Source organism: Physeter macrocephalus, chromosome 2 (assembly GCF_002837175.3).
Source record: "Physeter macrocephalus isolate SW-GA chromosome 2, ASM283717v5, whole genome shotgun sequence".
NCBI classification, from domain to species: Eukaryota; Metazoa; Chordata; class Mammalia; order Artiodactyla; family Physeteridae; genus Physeter; species Physeter macrocephalus.
Genome location: NC_041215.1, coordinates 10,170,026 through 10,191,198, shown reverse-complemented (window position 1 = coordinate 10,191,198; position 21,173 = coordinate 10,170,026). Strand labels below are relative to the sequence as shown.

Genomic DNA, 21,173 nt, shown 5'->3' with positions numbered 1-21,173 from the left:
TGGGCATATACCCTGAGAAAACCATAATTCAAGAAGAGACATGTACCCCAATGTTCACTGCAGGTCTATTTACAATAGCCAGGACATGGAAGCAACCTAAGTGTCCATCAACAGATGAATGGATAAAGAAGATGTGGCACATATATACAATGGAATATTACTCAGCCATAAAAAGAAACAAAATTGAGTTATTTGTAGTGAGGTGGATGGACCTAAAGTCTGTCATACAGAGTGAAGTCAGAAAGAGAAAAATAAATACCGTATTCTAACACATATATATGGAATCTAAAAAAAAAATGATTCTGAGGAGCCTAGGGGCAGGATAGGAATAAAGAGGTAGACGTAGAGAATGGACTTGAGGACACAGGGAGGGGGAAGTGTAAGCTAGGACGAAGTGAGAGAGTGGCATGGACATATATACACTACCAAATGTAAAATCGATAGTTAGTGGGAAGCAGCCACATAGCACAGGGAGATCAGCTTGGTGCTTTGTGACCACCTAGAGGGGTGGGATAGGGAGGGTGGGAGGGAGACACAAGAGGAAGGAGATATGGGGATATATGTATATGTATGGCTGATTCACTTTGTTACAAAGCAGAAACTAACACACCATTGTAGAGCAATTATACTCCAATAAAGATGTTAAAAAAAAAAAAAAGAATCCGCCTGCCAATGCAGTGGACATGAGTTTGAGCCCTGATCCGGGAAGACCCCACATGCCACAGAGCAACTAAGCCCCGTGTGCCGCAACTACTGAGCCTGCACTCTAAAGCCCGTGAACCACAACTACTGAGCCCACATGCTACAACTACTGAAGCTTGCATGCCTAGAGCCCGTGCTCTGCAACAAGAGAAGCCACCGCAATGAGAAGCCCATGCACTGCAATGAAGAGTAGCCCCTGCTCTCCGCAACTAGAGAAAGCCCACACACAGCAACAAAGACCCAATGCAGCCAAAAATAAATAAATAAAATAAATAAATTTTGAAAAATAGGCAAACTGAATTATACCTTTAAAAAAAAATAGGGTGTTACCAGAATACCACAGCTCAGAAGAAACTAGTGACATGAAGATCAAACCAAGGAATTCCCCTAAAGCTAAGTTTGAAGGACAAAGAAATAGAAAATATGAGTTAAAAGTCATGAGATGTGAACAGTAGACCCAGAAATTCCAATATGTGTGTAACAGGAGTACCAAAAGGAAAGAACAGGTAAAATGGAAGTGAAGAAATACTCAAAGAAATAATGGGATGATGGGTGACAATTCAACAGCTGAAGAAAGACATCCATCTTCAGACTAACAGGGTTCATTGAGTGCTAAGCAGAGTGAATGAAAAGTAAAATAGAATTTCAAAAATCTAGACATATTGTGGTAAAATTCTGGAACACCAAGGGTGGAAGGAAAATCCTACTAGCTTCCAAAGAGAGAAAATAGGTTATCCCAATAGAATGAAAATCTGCTTGATATCAGACATCTCCATTAACAACCCTGAATGCTAGAAGATGGTAGGGCAATTTCTCTAATAATCTGAAGGAAAAATCATTTTTAACCTCGAATCTAATACCCAGCCAAACTAGCATTCAAGTGGGGATGCTAAATAAAGACATCTTCAAACATGTGTCAGTTCATACTATTTAAAGCTTGCCCCAAAGAATCAAAGAAAGTGGAAGATATAGAATCCAATAAATAGTGGAGGGGGAAGTAAAGTAAAAACTTAGAGTTGGTGCACTAGGTTTAACAAAAAGTTAAATTTCAATCTGGAATTAAAATCTCAAATGAGCTCACTGTGGTAGGGAACTGGTTGCAGGGTTAATGGGAGCAGCTAGGAGGGAAAGAAGTGAAATCATTCTCAAAGTTCATATGATACTGACCGACTGAAAGAACAAATCTTTTACAAAGCATCCAATTATAACTGCCATACTCTGTAAAAATAACTCAATTTTTTATTTTTGATAAATTGCTCTGATTTACTAAATAATTGGACTAGTAAACCAGGTTTGCTCTTTTAAGCTAATAGTTTATAAATTTTGTCTTTGAACTCACTCAAGGCCAGAAGTAAGGTGGGGAGTACCTCTAAGTTATTCATTTAAATTATCACATATCCTTTTCAGTAAATCAGATCATGCTAGGTGGAGAGCTGCCTGGGATGGAAGAGAGATCACATATGACCAGGAACTGTACAGGAAAAGTTGTATCCTGACAGGTTCTCTTAAAGAGAGTGTTGAATTGCTGAAGTATGAAAAACTTCTAAAATAACTAATATATATTATATATATTACTAATATATCAACATATTAAGCTTAAAAGAAATCTCTCCTTTATCCTTTTAAATCCAATAAAGAAGTTTCTTTTAACTTACAACAACAGGAAGCAGGGAGTGGTAAATTGAACTACTGGCCCCAGTTCTTCATCATCCCTGCATCCACACCCTTGCCACAGTCTCCTTGTGAGTGAGATCCATTTTCCCACCACTTGACTTTGGGCTCAGCCAATGAGATATTAGCAGCTACGACACAAGCACAAATTTGAAATGGGTTTGAGTGGTCAGGTGTGCCCTCTCTCAGGCGCCTGCGATGAGTATGTCCCTGTTAGTCCCAGGAGGAGGGTGAGAGTCCCAGGAAGAATGAAAAGGAGCCACACAAGCCAATTTGTAAACTAATTAGTAGGAAATACTTATTACTGTATGTCATTGACATGTGGGGATGTTTTGTTAAGCAGCATAACTGTGGCAATAGCTAACTGACACTGAACAGGTGTCAGGTGTCACTGCAGCAGATGTAGGGAGTAATTCCTGAGTCACTGCCTATTAACATGACTTCTCCAACTGTAGACAGAACATTCCACTATGGTAAAAAGTCACCACTTCTAGGAACGTTGTGGTGACAAAGACACTCTCATATGCTGCTGGTGGGAGGGTAAATGGGTTCCTTTTAGAGAGCAATTTGGGCATAGATATCAAGATTCTTAAAAATGCTCACATCTACTGACCCAGTAATTTCACTTTTGAATATTGATCCTAAAGGAGTAATCTTAAATAAGGAAAAAAGCTTTGTGCACAAGGGTAATGTGGATTATAACAGAAAGAAGCATTTACTGCACATTACTCCACTAAGGTTTTCACATGCATTTTCTTATTCTATGCTCACAACCTGCTCTCTGTAGAGGCTCAGAGAGATCGAGTCACTTTCTCTTCAAACCCAGACTGCTGTTTCTAGGGTCCATTGTTCTAACCTCCATGCATACTGCCCAAAACAGCCAAGAGAAAGTATACTATTCACTCACATTCTGGATTATGATGCAACCATTTAAAAATGCACAATAATTTTGTTCTTTTTGATGCAATGGTAAATGGGATTGTTTCCTTAATTTCTCTTTCTGATAGTTCGTTGTTAGTGTATAGAAATGCAACAAATTTCTGTATATTAATTTTGTAACCTGCAACTTTACCAAATTTATTGATGAGCTCTAGTAGTTTTCTGGGGCACCTTTAGGATTTTCTATGTAGAGTATCATGTCATCTGCAAAGAGTGACAGTTTTGCTTCTTCCTTTCCCACTTAGATTCCTTTTATTTCTTTTTCTTTTCTGATTGCTGTGGCTAGGACTTCCAAAACTATGTTGAATAAAAGTGGTGAGAATAGGCATCGTTGTCGTATTCCTGATCTTAGAGGAAATGCTTTCAGCTTTTCACCACTCAGTATGATGTTAGCTGTGGGTTTGTTATCTGTGGCCTTTATTATGTTGAGGTATGTTTCCTCTATGCTCACTTTCTGGAGAGTTTTTATCATAAATGGACTTTGAATTTTGTCAAAATCAAAAGCTTTTTCTGCATCTATTGTGATGATCATATGGTTTTTATTCTTCAATTTGTTTATGTGGTGTATCACATTAATTGATTTGTGGATATTAAAAAATCCTTGCACCCCTGGGAATACCTAAGAATAGACCTACCTAAGGAGGTAAAGGACCTGTACTTGGAAAAGTATAAGACACTGATGAGGGCTTCCCTGGTGGCGCAGTGGTTGAGAGTCCGCCTGCTGATGCAGGGTACACTGATGAAATAAATTGACACAAACAGATGGAAAGATAAACCATGTTCTTGGATTAGAAGAATTAATATTGTTAAAATGACCATACTACACAAGGCAATCTACAGATTCAATGCAATTCCTATCAAAATACCAATGGCATTTTTCACAAAACTAGAACAAATAATTTTAAAATTTGTATGGAAGCACAAAAAACCCCAAATAGCCAAAACATCTTGAGAAAGAGCAAAGCTGGAGGAATCACACTCCCTGACTTCAGACTATACTACAACACTACAGTAAGCAAAACAAAATGGTACTGGCACAAAAACAGACCCATAGATCAATGGAACAGAATAGAGACCCCAGAAATAAAACCACACACTTATGGTCAATTACTCTACAACAAAGAAGGCAAAAATATACAATGGAGAAAAGACAGTCTCTTCAATAAGTGGTGCTCGGGACTTCCCTGGTGGTGCCATGGTTAAGAATCTGCCTGCCAATGCAGGGGACATGGGTTCGAGCCCCGGTCCGGGAAGATCTCGCATGCTGTGGAGCAACTAAGCCCGTGCACCACAACTACTGAGCCTGTGCTCTAGCACCCGTGAGCCACAACTACTGAAGCCTGCGCACCTAGAGCCTGTGCTCCACAACAAGAGAAGCCACCGCAATGAGAAGCCCACGCACCGCAACGAAGAGTAGTCCCCGCTCACCACAACTAGAAAAAGCCCGCACACAGCAACAAAGACCCAACGCAGCCAAAAATAAATAAATAAATTTATCAAAAAAAAAACCAGGGACTTCCCTGGTGGCACAGTGGTTAACAATCCACCTGCCAATGCAGGGGACACGGGTTCGCGCCCTGGTCTGGGAAGATCCCACATGCTGTAGAGCAACTAAGCCCGTGCGTCACAACTACTGAGCTTATGCTCTAGAGCTTGCGAGCCTCAACTACTGAGCCCACGTGCCACAACTACTGAAGCCCATGTGCCTAGAGCCCGTGCTCCGCAACAAGAGAAGCCACCACAATGAGAAGCCCGCACGCTGCAAAGAAGAGTAGCCCCTGCTCACCACAACTAGAGAAAGCCTGCACGCAGCAACAAAGACCCAACGCAGACAAAAATAAATAAAATATAAAATAAATCAATAAATCTTAAAAAAAAATAAGTGGTGCTGGAAAAACTGGACAGCCACATGTAAAATAGTAAAATTAGAACATTCTTTAACACCATATAAAAAATGAACTCACAATGGATTAAAGACCTAAATATAAGACTAAATACTATAAAATTCCTAGAAGAAAACATAGGCAGAACACTTTTTGACATAAATTGTAGGAATATTTTTTTTGGATTTGTCTCCTAAAGCAAAGGAAATAAAAGAAAAAATAAACAAATGGGACCCAATTAAACTTAAAAGCTTTTGCACAGCAAAGGAAAGCATCAACAAAATGAAAAGATAACCTAATGAATGGGAGAAAATATTTGCAAATGATATGACCGATAAGGGGTTAATATCCAACATATTGACCCCTAATACAACAGCTCATAAAACTCAACATCAAAAAATAAAAAAACTGATTTTAAAATGGACAGAAGAACTGAATAGACATTTTTCCAAAGAGGAAATGCAGATGGCCAACAGGCACATGAAAAGATGCTCAACATCGCTAATCATCAGGGAAATGTAAATCAAAAGCATAATGATATATCACCTCACACCTGTCAGAATGGCTATCATCAAAAAGACCAAAGATAACAAATGTTGACAAGGATGTGGAGAAAAGGGAACCCTTGTACACTGTTGGTGGGAGTGTAAAGTGGTGCAGCTACTGTGAAAAACAGTATGGAGATTTCTCAAGAAACTAAAAATAGAAATACCGTATGACCCAGCAATTCTACTCCTGGGTATATATATGAAAAAAAAACACTAATTCAAAAAGATACATGCACCACAATGTTCATAGCAGCATTATTTACAATTGCAAAGATATGGAAGCAACCTAAGTGTCCATCAACGGATGGATCAAGAAGATGTGGCGTATATATACAATGGAATACTACTCAGCCGTTAAAAAGGAATGAAATTTTACCATTTGCAGCAAAATGGATGGACTTGGACGTTCTTATGCTAGGTGAAACAAGTCAGACAGAGAAAGTCAAATACTGTATGATATCACTTATATGTGGAATCTAAAAAATGCAATAAACTAGTGAATATAACAAAAAAGAAGTAGACTCACAGATATAGAGAACAAACTAGTGGTTACCATTGGGAAGAGGGAAGGGGAGAGGAGCATTACAGGGGATTAAGAGGTACAAACTGTTCTAAAAAGTACACAATCATTTTTAAAATACTTTGAAAATACATTATGATATAAGGCAGTATATTATAGAAAAAATATAGAAAGCAAATTAACTGCCTTAAATCCTTCTTAGAATAAGGCAGAGTTTAAATACACTAATAAGTAAAATATATATATATAAAATTGAACATATGTGCAAATTAAAACTATAAGATATTACTACACACACACTAAGACGTTCACATTAAAAAGATGTATAGGGCTTCCCTGGTGGCGCAGTGGTTGAGAGTCTGCCTGCCAATGCAAGGGGCACGGGTTCGTGCCCTGGTCCGGGAAGATCCCACATGCCGCGGAGCAGCTAGGCCCGTGAGCCATGGCTGCTGAGCCTGTGCGTCCAGAGCCTGTGCTCCACAACGGGAGAGGCCACAACAGCGAGAGGCCAGCGTACTAAAAAAAAAAAAAGATGTATTAATTGATACAAGTATTGTGGAAAAGTTTGACAGCTTCTTATACTGTTAAACATTCTCTTACCTTATGACCCAGCAATTCCACCCCTAGGTATTGACCCAAGAGAAATGAAAACATGTGTCCACACAAATCCTGTACAAGAATGTTTATTGCAACTTTATTCATAATAGAAAAAATTGAAAACAACTCAAATGCTCATCAACAAGAAAATGGATAAACAAATTGTGGTATATTCATACGGTGGAATACTACTTGACAATTTTAAAAAGGAATGGTTTACTGATACAAGCAAAAACAAGGAAGAACCTTAAAAACAGTGTTTTGAGCTAAAGGAGCCAGATCCAAAAGAGTACATACTTTATGATACATTAATATGAAGTTCAAACCAGGAAAAAAAAAGCTAATCTTTTGGAATAGAAATCAGAATATGGTTTCTTGGAGAGCAGGATGGGGGCAGGGGGAGATGCCTACACTGGAAAGGGGCTGATAGGAATTTTTCTAGAGTGATGACAATGTTCTATATCTTGATTGGGGAGTTGGCTACACAGATACATAAATATTTGTCAAAAATCATCTATCTCTACACTTAAGATCTGTGCATTTGACTGAACTATACTTCAATTTTAAAATGTATATGTGTGGAGTTGGATATGGTATCTGGCTGAAGCTGAGGGACAGATAGGCCCGTCTGTGGAGCTGGACAGCCCCCAACACTCAGCGGGCTCTGGGCAGACAAAGCTCGGCGCTCTCGTGAAGAGTCTGGAACACTTTTCGTGGGGTTCAGGGTCTGGGCACATCTCTAGATTTTTCTGAGGGCCCAGACGAATCATAGGAAAGAACTTCAACTGGGCTCACAATCACATTGGAACATGTCTGCTGTGTGGTAGGGAAGGAGGCTGAAGAAGGCAGGTGAGCAGAGGAAACAACAGGGCATGTGCGGGCAAGCAGAAGCATCAATAGCAGGAGGTCGGCCCTGAACCCTCCTGGGCAGCCCTGCCTGGAGTCCCACGGGCCCTGGGGAGGCAGGGTGGAGTCCCCCTTCACCGGCTGCTCTGTTCAAGGAACCTCCTTCCCACCTTGGCTCGCCAAGAGTCTTATGTAACTCTGCAGTTCCAGTAATCTATACCCTCTGAGAGGTGAATGTGGGCCAGGCAGGCTTTTCTCAGCTCTGTCATAGGAGAGAGATGCATGGGGAGGTCCTGGGAGCTGGTCCTGCCCCAGGTGCTAAAGAAGTGGACAACATGGGGCCCACACAGAGCCTGAAAATAGCATCAGTGGAGCAGCAGTTCATGGCAGGGGCCCTGACCTGGGAGGGCAGAGTGAGCAGAGGTCAGAGGAGCAGGAACAGGGCACCACAAGGCCATGGCCCCTCCCAGGATGGGAGACACCCTCCACACCCCACAGAGGCCAAGAGGGACAAAGGCAGGGAGCCTGAGGGCTGCTGCCTGCAGGTAAAATCACCTGGGAACACGCCTTAGCCAGAATGCACAGGTGACAACCTAGAGGCAACTAGGGTTATTCAAGTAAGACCCATTGAAGGCCATTAAAATACTGAGGGGCATGGCCAGCCTAGGATCCTGGGCTGCAGCTTGAGCAGGTGAAGGCTCCGAGATGCCACACGCACATGTCAACATCAACAAGACGGGACTTGGCTGATGCAACCTGGGACTCTGAGCTTATATCCAGAACACCTCAGCTGTGCAGAAATATGTGCAGAAACACTGGGTCAAAACATGGCAAAACATCAATAGCAATTGTCTCTTGTCTCTTGGTCATACCCTGGAACCAGTCCACCCCTGTGTGTCTTCCCATGAACAGGAGACCTTCCCAAGTGGCCTCCAAAGGGGTAGGCAAGTCACAGCCGTCACAGCAAAATAACTCATATTAATTTTGCATACGATCTTAATTTGTAAATTTTTGTGATTTATTTTAGCATTGTTATGAGTTTGATTCTCAGGGAGTTTTGCTGTTACAACCCTTGTGTCTTTTGTCACAAAACGATAATATTTGCTAGACAATATATGGAATTTATTTTTGATTGTTAATAAAAAATGAAATATGTATTTTTTAAAAGTGATTTTCCCTTTCTCTGTAATGTGTTGGTACTTTATAAATTTATAATAAAAGAAAAACCTTGAAATGTATCTATGGACGTGTGATTACATATAGAACAGTGTCAAATGTTTTTGCCTCAGGATACATTTATACTCTTAAAAAAATATATTGCAGACACCCTAAATAACTTTTGTTTATGTGAGTTATATCTATCGATTTTAACTGTATTCGTAAAACTGAGAAGATTTTGAAATATTTATTTATTTATTTTAAAATATCAATAATAACCCCGGTACATGTTAATATAAATAACACTTTTATGAAAAATAACTATGTCTTCTAAAAATGTAGTGAGAAGGGTGGCATTATTTTACATTTACAAACCTCTTTAATGTCTGGCTTAGTAGAAGACAGCTGGATTCTCAGATCTGCCTCAGCCTTCAATCTGTTGCAATGTCACACAAAATGGAGTCTCTGGAAAATTCCACTGTATACTCCTGGGAGAAACAGTGAAAAAAGGCAAATGACATCTTAGTGTTATTAGGAAAATAGTTTTGGCCACATTTGAGAACTAATAGAGAGTATAATCACAACTATATAAAAACAGACAAGTAAAAATGCCTGATTAAAAGTGTCATGATGCCACTTAGTGGTATCTCTAATTATTGCAATTCCTGGTTACCACACTTGTGTGTATGCATGGAGTGTATGGAGCGTATGTACGTGTGTGTGGTGGAGTATGTGTGTGTGTGTGTTCACATAGGTCATATGTGTGATGCGTATTGTGTGTGCATGTGATACAAGTGTGCGGGTGGGTGGTATGTGGTATATGTGAGGTTGTGGCATGTGTGCATGTGTTGCACGTGTGTGGTGTGTGTACATGTATTGTATGTCTAGGTGTCTGTGTGCATGCATGTATGTGGTGTCTGTGTATGCACATGCACTGTGTCTATAGTATGCATGTTTGTGGTATGTGTGCCTGCAGTGTGTACTGCTGGGGTGAACATGTTGTATGTGGTATGTGTGCATGTGGTGTGTGTGTTGTGTATGTACATGGGAGAACAGAATTACTCTTTCACTGTCTTCTGCATATCTGCCTGGCCCTATGCTAGTTGCTCTACTGTTTAAAAAACTCCTATTAAATTGCCTAGCACAGCTCCAGGTAGGTAGGTATAAGCCCTCAAGAGACATTCATTGCTGTCCACCAGCTTCGTGAATCAGGCATTATCTCCATTGACAAGGAAGCCTCTTGGAGATAAAGTACTTGCTCAACGTTCCACACCTAGTGAGTGGTGAGCCCAGGATTCAGACCTAGGTCTTCTGATCAACTAGGAATTTAATCATCTGTACTAATGATTACCTCTAAGTTATAAAAATCATCTACACGGTATGATCCAAAATGTGCTAAAAGGCAAACAAATTTCTGAATGAAAATAGTATGACAGGGGCTTCCCTGGTGGCGCAGTGGTTAAGAATCCACCTGCCAATGCAGGCGACACAGGTTCGAGCCCTGGTCCAGGAAGATCCCACATGCCGCAGAACAACTAAGCCCGTGCGCCACAACTACTGAGCCTGTGCTCCAGAGCCCGTGAGCCACAACTACTGAGCCCACGTGCCACAACTACTGAAGCCCGCATGCCTAGAGCCTGTGCTCTGCAACAAGAGTGGCCCCTGCTCACTGCAACTAGAGAAAGCCTGTGCACAGCAACAAACGACCCAACACAGACAAAATAATAAAATAAATAAATTTATTTTTTTAAAAATAGTATGACAGCATCACCTGGGCATTTTCTCTGCTCCATTACCCTTTCCACTGATGTGTGGGCACATATCTAAGCTCTGTGCATAAGTGAAAAGACATTAACTAGCACCTACTGGGCACCAATTGTATGCACGATATTTTCACATTCAAGTATAAATATAACAAGTACAAATTCTCAGTCTCAAAGTTACATGTTCAAAATCTAACTCTATTTTTCATAACGCAATCTGAATTTCTGATTTCAGTTGTTGTACACCTCATCTAGTCCCCTGAAGGAAAACTCAGTCCCATCTAAGGTCATTCAGACATTTCAGGCAGATTCATCCCACCCTGTCCCCCTTTCCTCAGGTGGAGCCCCGGCTTCAAGGAGATGGATGCCTGGTTCCAGCTCCACCAGCATCCTCCAAAGCAGCACAAGATGGACTGGTATCTGTGCCCACTGCATCCACTGAAGCTCACCCCCAGCCACGGCCACCTGATGGGGAAGCACTCTTCGTGTTTTGTCACCACTGAGAACGTCCCTGAGGTTCTCTCTCAAGAGTCCCAGGCTGTTCAGCTCCTCTCCCTGTCCCCAGCCCTAGGGGTGCTAGAGCGCTGAGACCCTGCAGCCAGCAGGCTTTCCAGGCTCATGGCACTTCTTGCACACACTCACAGACCACACACAGTCCCGCCAGGCTCCCAGGCAGTGGACTTATCTCTCAGCTCCTACATCAACCTGCAATCTTCCCCACTCAGTTCTTCACACAGAAAAATGTTTAGACAAGAGTACTTCAGGATTAGCCTAAGCAAATTAAAAAAAAAAAATTGATTTTCAAATTAGTCTTTCCTCTGTTGTAAGTTCTTTTTTAAAAAATTTATTTCAGGGCTTCCCTGGTGGCGCAGTGGTTGCGCGTCCGCCTGCCGATGCAGGGGAACCGGGTTCGCGCCCCGGTCCGGGAAGATCCCACATGCCGCGGAGCGGCTGGGCCCGTGAGCCATGGCCGCTGAGCCTGCGCGTCCGGAGCCTGTGCTCCGCAACGGGAGGATGTATTAATTGATACAAGTATTGTGGAAAAGTTTGACAGCTTCTTATACTGTTAAACATTCTCTTACCTTATGACCCAGCAATTCCACCCCTAGGTATTGACCCAAGAGAAATGAAAACATGTGTCCACACAAATCCTGTACAAGAATGTTTATTGCAACTTTCATAATAATAGAAAAAATTGAAAACTCAAATGCTCATCAACAAGAAAATGGATAAACAAATTGTGGTATATTCATACGGTGGAATACTACTTGACAATTTTAAAAAGGAATGGTTTACTGATACAAGCAAAAACAAGGAAGAACCTTAAAAACAGTGTTTTGAGCTAAAGGAGCCAGATCCAAAAGAGTACATACTTTATGATACATTAATATGAAGTTCAAACCAGGAAAAAAAAAGCTAATCTTTTGGAATAGAAATCAGAATATGGTTTCTTGGAGAGCAGGATGGGGGCAGGGGGAGATGCCTACACTGGAAAGGGGCTGATAGGAATTTTTCTAGAGTGATGACAATGTTCTATATCTTGATTGGGGAGTTGGCTACACAGATACATAAATATTTGTCAAAAATCATCTATCTCTACACTTAAGATCTGTGCATTTGACTGAACTATACTTCAATTTTAAAATGTATATGTGTGGAGTTGGATATGGTATCTGGCTGAAGCTGAGGGACAGATAGGCCCATCTGTGGAGCTGGACAGCCCCCAACACTCAGCGGGCTCTGGGCAGACAAAGCTCGGCGCTCTCGTGAAGAGTCTGGAACACTTTTCGTGGGGTTCAGGGTCTGGGCACATCTCTAGATTTTTCTGAGGGCCCAGACGAATCATAGGAAAGAACTTCAACTGGGCTCACAATCACATTGGAACATGTCTGCTGTGTGGTAGGGAAGGAGGCTGAAGAAGGCAGGTGAGCAGAGGAAACAACAGGGCATGTGCGGGCAAGCAGAAGCATCAATAGCAGGAGGTCGGCCCTGAACCCTCCTGGGCAGCCCTGCCTGGAGTCCCACGGGCCCTGGGGAGGCAGGGTGGAGTCCCCCTTCACCGGCTGCTCTGTTCAAGGAACCTCCTTCCCACCTTGGCTCGCCAAGAGTCTTATGTAACTCTGCAGTTCCAGTAATCTATACCCTCTGAGAGGTGAATGTGGGCCAGGCAGGCTTTTCTCAGCTCTGTCATAGGAGAGAGATGCATGGGGAGGTCCTGGGAGCTGGTCCTGCCCCAGGTGCTAAAGAAGTGGACAACATGGGGCCCACACAGAGCCTGAAAATAGCATCAGTGGAGCAGCAGTTCATGGCAGGGGCCCTGACCTGGGAGGGCAGAGTGAGCAGAGGTCAGAGGAGCAGGAACAGGGCACCACAAGGCCATGGCCCCTCCCAGGATGGGAGACACCCTCCACACCCCACAGAGGCCAAGAGGGACAAAGGCAGGGAGCCTGAGGGCTGCTGCCTGCAGGTAAAATCACCTGGGAACACGCCTTAGCCAGAATGCACAGGTGACAACCTAGAGGCAACTAGGGTTATTCAAGTAAGACCCATTGAAGGCCATTAAAATACTGAGGGGCATGGCCAGCCTAGGATCCTGGGCTGCAGCTTGAGCAGGTGAAGGCTCCGAGATGCCACACGCACATGTCAACATCAACAAGACGGGACTTGGCTGATGCAACCTGGGACTCTGAGCTTATATCCAGAACACCTCAGCTGTGCAGAAATATGTGCAGAAACACTGGGTCAAAACATGGCAAAACATCAATAGCAATTGTCTCTTGTCTCTTGGTCATACCCTGGAACCAGTCCACCCCTGTGTGTCTTCCCATGAACAGGAGACCTTCCCAAGTGGCCTCCAAAGGGGTAGGCAAGTCACAGCCGTCACAGCAAAATAACTCATATTAATTTTGCATACGATCTTAATTTGTAAATTTTTGTGATTTATTTTAGCATTGTTATGAGTTTGATTCTCAGGGAGTTTTGCTGTTACAACCCTTGTGTCTTTTGTCACAAAACGATAATATTTGCTAGACAATATATGGAATTTATTTTTGATTGTTAATAAAAAATGAAATATGTATTTTTTAAAAGTGATTTTCCCTTTCTCTGTAATGTGTTGGTACTTTATAAATTTATAATAAAAGAAAAACCTTGAAATGTATCTATGGACGTGTGATTACATATAGAACAGTGTCAAATGTTTTTGCCTCAGGATACATTTATACTCTTAAAAAAATATATTGCAGACACCCTAAATAACTTTTGTTTATGTGAGTTATATCTATCGATTTTAACTGTATTCGTAAAACTGAGAAGATTTTGAAATATTTATTTATTTATTTTAAAATATCAATAATAACCCCGGTACATGTTAATATAAATAACACTTTTATGAAAAATAACTATGTCTTCTAAAAATGTAGTGAGAAGGGTGGCATTATTTTACATTTACAAACCTCTTTAATGTCTGGCTTAGTAGAAGACAGCTGGATTCTCAGATCTGCCTCAGCCTTCAATCTGTTGCAATGTCACACAAAATGGAGTCTCTGGAAAATTCCACTGTATACTCCTGGGAGAAACAGTGAAAAAAGGCAAATGACATCTTAGTGTTATTAGGAAAATAGTTTTGGCCACATTTGAGAACTAATAGAGAGTATAATCACAACTATATAAAAACAGACAAGTAAAAATGCCTGATTAAAAGTGTCATGATGCCACTTAGTGGTATCTCTAATTATTGCAATTCCTGGTTACCACACTTGTGTGTATGCATGGAGTGTATGGAGCGTATGTACGTGTGTGTGGTGGAGTATGTGTGTGTGTGTGTTCACATAGGTCATATGTGTGATGCGTATTGTGTGTGCATGTGATACAAGTGTGCGGGTGGGTGGTATGTGGTATATGTGAGGTTGTGGCATGTGTGCATGTGTTGCACGTGTGTGGTGTGTGTACATGTATTGTATGTCTAGGTGTCTGTGTGCATGCATGTATGTGGTGTCTGTGTATGCACATGCACTGTGTCTATAGTATGCATGTTTGTGGTATGTGTGCCTGCAGTGTGTACTGCTGGGGTGAACATGTTGTATGTGGTATGTGTGCATGTGGTGTGTGTGTTGTGTATGTACATGGGAGAACAGAATTACTCTTTCACTGTCTTCTGCATATCTGCCTGGCCCTATGCTAGTTGCTCTACTGTTTAAAAAACTCCTATTAAATTGCCTAGCACAGCTCCAGGTAGGTAGGTATAAGCCCTCAAGAGACATTCATTGCTGTCCACCAGCTTCGTGAATCAGGCATTATCTCCATTGACAAGGAAGCCTCTTGGAGATAAAGTACTTGCTCAACGTTCCACACCTAGTGAGTGGTGAGCCCAGGATTCAGACCTAGGTCTTCTGATCAACTAGGAATTTAATCATCTGTACTAATGATTACCTCTAAGTTATAAAAATCATCTACACGGTATGATCCAAAATGTGCTAAAAGGCAAACAAATTTCTGAATGAAAATAGTATGACAGGGGCTTCCCTGGTGGCGCAGTGGTTAAGAATCCACCTGCCAATGCAGGCGACACAGGTTCGAGCCCTGGTCCAGGAAGATCCCACATGCCGCAGAACAACTAAGCCCGTGCGCCACAACTACTGAGCCTGTGCTCCAGAGCCCGTGAGCCACAACTACTGAGCCCACGTGCCACAACTACTGAAGCCCGCATGCCTAGAGCCTGTGCTCTGCAACAAGAGTGGCCCCTGCTCACTGCAACTAGAGAAAGCCTGTGCACAGCAACAAAAGACCCAACACAGACAAAATAATAAAATAAATAAATTTATTTTTTTAAAAATAGTATGACAGCATCACCTGGGCATTTTCTCTGCTCCATTACCCTTTCCACTGATGTGTGGGCACATATCTAAGCTCTGTGCATAAGTGAAAAGACATTAACTAGCACCTACTGGGCACCAATTGTATGCACGATATTTTCACATTCAAGTATAAATATAACAAGTACAAATTCTCAGTCTCAAAGTTACATGTTCAAAATCTAACTCTATTTTTCATAACGCAATCTGAATTTCTGATTTCAGTTGTTGTACACCTCATCTAGTCCCCTGAAGGAAAACTCAGTCCCATCTAAGGTCATTCAGACATTTCAGGCAGATTCATCCCACCCTGTCCCCCTTTCCTCAGGTGGAGCCCCGGCTTCAAGGAGATGGATGCCTGGTTCCAGCTCCACCAGCATCCTCCAAAGCAGCACAAGATGGACTGGTATCTGTGCCCACTGCATCCACTGAAGCTCACCCCCAGCCACGGCCACCTGATGGGGAAGCACTCTTCGTGTTTTGTCACCACTGAGAACGTCCCTGAGGTTCTCTCTCAAGAGTCCCAGGCTGTTCAGCTCCTCTCCCTGTCCCCAGCCCTAGGGGTGCTAGAGCGCTGAGACCCTGCAGCCAGCAGGCTTTCCAGGCTCATGGCACTTCTTGCACACACTCACAGACCACACACAGTCCCGCCAGGCTCCCAGGCAGTGGACTTATCTCTCAGCTCCTACATCAACCTGCAATCTTCCCCACTCAGTTCTTCACACAGAAAAATGTTTAGACAAGAGTACTTCAGGATTAGCCTAAGCAAATTAAAAAAAAAAAATTGATTTTCAAATTAGTCTTTCCTCTGTTGTAAGTTCTTTTTTAAAAAATTTATTTCAGGGCTTCCCTGGTGGCGCAGTGGTTGCGCGTCCGCCTGCCGATGCAGGGGAACCGGGTTCGCGCCCCGGTCCGGGAAGGTGGAGCAGCGGCTCTAGGCGCCTGGGCTTCAGTAGTTGTGGCTACTGAGCCCATGTGCCACAACTGCTGAAGCCCGCACGCCTAGAGCCCGTGCTCCGCAACGAGAAGCCACCGCAATGAAAAGCACGCACACCGCAGCGAAGAGTAACCCCCGCTCGCTGAAACTAGAGAAAGCCCGCGCGCAGCAACGAAGACCCAACGCAGCCAAAAATAAAATAAATAAATGTATTTTTTTTTAATTATTGATTTACTCTCATAGCATTCCTCATTTCAGCTGGTGGCAACTCTCCTAACCATTAGAGTCCACTGCTACCAACCTCCACAGCTACCACCCTGATCCCAGCCACTATCACCTATCATTAAAGAAGCATCTCCTATTAGGTCTCCTGCTTCTACCTTTACAATCTATTCCTATACAATCTATACCTGTACAGTCTATGCCTAATATGTTAGCCAGAGAGATCCTCTGATTTTTTTATGAAACTATACTACAAAGTTTTTTTTACTGAAGTGTAGTTGATTTACAATGTTGTGTTAATTTCTGCTGTACAGCAAAGTGACTCAGTTATACACATATAGGCATTCTTTTTTTATATTCTTTTCCATTATGGTTTATCATAGGATATTGAATATAGTTCTCTGTGCTATACAGTAGGACCTTGTTGTTTATCCATTCTGTATATAATAGCTTACATCTGCTAACCCCAACCTCCCACTCCATCCCTCCCCTAATCTCCTCCCCCTTTTATAATAAGTCAGATCAAGTTATTCTTCTGTCTCAAAACACTACAATGGCTTCCCATTTTAGGCAGAGTAAATGCAAAGTCTTTACTGTGGCCTACAAGACCCTACAGGTTCTGTTACCCATCAGAACCCCCATACCCACTCTGTATCAGTCACACCAGCATCCTTGCTCTTCATCCAACACACAAAGTACACTCCCTTCTTAGGGCCTTTGCGCTAGCTGCCTCGTAGAATGTTCTTCCCCCAGGTCCTGCAAGACTCACTCCCTCACCTTGTTTTATTAACTCTCACCTTCTCAAGAGGCCTACTACCCTGAACACCCCATTTTAAATTGCAGATCATCCCTATATCACCACTCCCAACCCTTCTTACCCTACCCTACTTGTCTCTTTCTTCCTTAGTACTCATCATCTTCAAATATTGAATATATTATGGAATCTACTTCTTTACTTATCATCTGTCTCTTCCCACTAAAATGTAAGTTCCATGAAGGCAGGGTTCTCTGTATTGTTCATGGTATAACCCAAGTGCCTGAATCTGGGCAAAGAGGAGGTGCTCAAAAATGTTTGTTAAGTAAATACATAAATAAGTAACTCCCGAAACACAATAAAAGGTAAAGAAATCATTCATGAAAAGAAAAGAAACATGGAGAACAAACAATGAATAATAGTAGTTCCAAAATGAAAGAAAGGAACAGTAGAGAAAGTAATAAGATGTAATACATGAAAACTTCCCTTATCTGAAAAAAAGGCTTGAATTTTTTTATTGAAAATGCCAAGCTAAATACCAAGCAGAGTTAATTTTTGTAGTCATAAGTATAGACATTTCCTGTAAAATTTTTGAACTATGATTGTCAAAAGAAAATCTTAGGAGTTTCCAGGAAGAAAGAATAGGATACTTGTCAAAGATAATCACACACTTCCAACATATTTCCCATAAAGTCCACCATAAATATGCCCTTTCTGAGGAAATAACTCAAGAATAGTTTCATGAACATGAAAATTAAATCAGAACAATGACCTCAAGATAGGAGAAGACAAACTATACAAGAAATACCAGTGAATGATAAATCTAATTAAAAATATAACCTCTTTATGAAATAATTTTACCAAACTGCCCATTAGGAACTGGGTGCTATCTGACCCACCAAATCATAAAATTGGGTGTTCCCAGAAGCATTCCATTATAACATGGAAGTGGTCCATACTAGACAGGTCTGAGTGGCTCCAGAAGGCCCAAATAAACTACCTATGGGTCACATCCCCCAGGACCTGCCCCTACTGCTTTGCTGCCATGCCTGCAGCTATTCCATGATCTCATGGGGACTCCCTGTGACCATAAAATGAAGAGGAAAAAAGCACAATATACCAGCACCAGCCTGAAGTGGACAGCCACTCAGGGAAAACCCTGAAAGACAGTAGGGAGGGGAGATCTTCCCAAAGGCAGAATTTCAGACAAGGCCATCTGGTGGTCCATGTTGTATGGAAGGAAAGATTGCCTATGATATGGGTCTACAGTGGTTCATGGGCAGTGGCTAACAGATTGGCCAGCTTGTCAGGGACTTGGAATGAAGCAGACTACCTAGAAGACGGCACCCATCCCCTGAAGAGAATGATCTCATAACCCTTCTATGGATGTCAGTCAGCCTCTTCCCCAGCAGCCCAGTGCTTGTTCATTAGGTCTAGGTACAAAGTGGCCATGGAAGCAAGGTGGAGGCTCTTGTGTAGACTTTCCTTCATAGAGACTGCTCTGGCCACAGCCACTGCTGAGTGCCTACCCTGCCAAAGGCAGATGCAATGATGGCACCACTTCCCAGGGAGACCACTCAGCCCACTCCAGGTGATTACACTGGGCACTTCTATCATGGAGGGGATAGCGATTTGTCCTAACAGAGACAGACACATATTTGGGGTATAAATTTGCCTTCCCTGACCACAGTATTCTTGGAGGCTGCCATAATCATGACACCAAAACTAGACAAACAAGGATGTTTTTTAAAAGGAAGAAAGATGGACAGAGGGAAGAAAAGAAAGAGAAGAAGGAAGGAAGAAGGAAGGAAGAAAGGGAAAGGGGGAAAAAAAATCTCCTTACAAACCAAATGCAAAATTTCTAAATAAAATATTAGTAAATAGAATCCAACATTCTATTAAAAGAATAATAGTAATAACCAAGTGGAACTTATTTCAAGAATATAAGTATGGGGCTTCCCTAGTGGCGCAGTGGTTAAGAATCCACCTGCCAATGCAGGGGACACGGGTTCAAGCCCTGGTCCGGGAAGATCCCACATGCCGTGGAGCAAATAAGCCCATGCGCCACAACTACTGAGCCCACATGCCACAACCGCTGAAGCTCGCGCGCCTAGAGCCTGTGCTCCGCAGCAAGAGAAGCCACCACAATGAGAAGCCCACGCACCACAACGAAGAGTAGCCCCCACTCGCCTCTACTAGAGAAAGCCCGTGCACAGCAACAAAGACCCAACGCAGCCAAAAATAAATAATTTTTTTAAAAAGGAATATAATAATGGTTCAAGAGTAAACACTCTCTTCTTACCACATTAACAGATCAGTGAGAAAAATTTCATTACTATCTTGATAAACACAGGTTTCTCCTACTATCCAAAAGTAGAGCGTTCCTATGAAACCTTTCGTAAAACAAAAAAAGGGGGCAATAAAGCTAGGAAGCGATTACCTTAGTATACATCTTGCTAAAGGACGCACAGAATAAATCGAGATAAAGCACAGATGCTCACAGACATTGTTCACAGCTTCAGCAGCTCCATGCTGAGGTGCTGAGTATCTTTCCCAGGGAGGGAGCTTGGTGGGGCTGCTCTATGCTCAGGGAAGCGGCTGCCTCTATACCAGCTCATCTGGCTGCAAAACAAATGCTGAAAGTTATTTTCGCTTCTTGCCTGTTTTGTAAAAGCAAAAATCCTCTTCAGATTTCTTTCAGTTCAAAGCAAAAACAGGTCTTTGTAATGCAAGTCTTTGTAAAAGTGAAGTGGCGTAAAGCGAGGGATACCTGTGTCTATAAGGCATTTTATACTGGTTGATCCCATTCCTGATTTTATTTTAAAGTTGAAGAATAGAAAGAAGCTTGTTTAACTTCATAAAATTAAAAAGTGTCTCCCCACAAACCTACAGCAAGAAACAAATGCCATAGCCTGAAGTATTCAATCAGCAAAAGACAAAGATATAAATGTTGGAAAAGAAAAAAAAACTGACAATATTTTGCAAAAGATGTGATTGCCTGCCTAGAAAGTTCAAGAGAATCAATTGGTAAGTGAAGAAATAATAAAAGAATAAAATAGAGAGCTATAATCTCAACATACAAAATGTCAATATTTTGCATTTCAAGTAAGTGGAAGAAAGATGGACTATTGAATAAATGTTTTGAATAAATGTGTTTGAATAAATGGCTAACATTTGTGGGAGAAGCTTATATCTTGTATCATATCAGACACAAAAATAAATTCCAGACAGATCAATATATTGATATAAAGAATAAAACTATAATAGTACTAAAGCAAAATATAGGAGTGTTTAGAATCTTGAGATGGAGGGGCAGGGGGATGGATTTTAAGAAAACCCCAAAGACATAAAATAAAAGAATAATATAAGTTCCAGAAACAGAAATCCAAGAAAACTAAGCAGGCAGAATTATCAAAGATACAATCTGAAACCATTCCCAGAAAAGCAGGATATGAGTTTCCAGATTAAAAGTGTCCACTAGATGGAAGAAAGGCCTTTCAAACCATAATTCAAAATCCACTGGGATGAAATATACAACATGATGATTATAGTTTACACTGCTGTATAGTCTATTTGAAAGCTGATAAGAGAGTACATCCTAAAGTTTTCATCACAAGAAAATTTTTTTTTCTTTCTTCTTCTATCTATATTAGATGATGGATGCTAAGTAAACTTATTATTTTGCAATATATGTTAAGTCAAGTTTATCACACTGTATACCTTAAACTTATACAATGCAGTATGTCAATTATATCTCAATAAAACTGAAATTAAAAAATA

At 41.6% G+C, this 21,173-nt stretch overlaps 2 long non-coding RNA genes across 3 annotated transcripts in view; both read right to left on the bottom strand.

Annotated features, from left to right (window-relative positions):
- Window positions 1-9,348, bottom strand: part of LOC129391548 (uncharacterized) — a 9,770-nt gene extending 422 nt beyond the window's left edge. Inside the window, exons 1-3 of one of the 2 annotated variants that reach the window (XR_008615877.1) lie at window positions 9,240-9,348; window positions 6,560-6,779; window positions 1,009-1,095 (exon numbers count right to left, since the gene is read on the bottom strand). This is a non-coding gene — a long non-coding RNA (uncharacterized lncRNA). Of the gene's footprint in view, window positions 1-1,008; window positions 1,096-3,947; window positions 4,042-6,559; window positions 6,780-9,239 lie in introns of those variants that run through there. The other variant, XR_008615878.1, reaches the window with a different exon arrangement.
- Window positions 9,349-12,041: 2,693 nt separating this feature from the next.
- Window positions 12,042-21,173, bottom strand: part of LOC129391546 (uncharacterized) — a 30,163-nt gene continuing 21,031 nt past the window's right edge. Inside the window, exons 2-3 of the long non-coding RNA XR_008615875.1 lie at window positions 14,083-14,195; window positions 12,042-13,339 (exon numbers count right to left, since the gene is read on the bottom strand). This is a non-coding gene — a long non-coding RNA (uncharacterized lncRNA). The remainder of the gene's footprint in view (window positions 13,340-14,082; window positions 14,196-21,173) is intronic.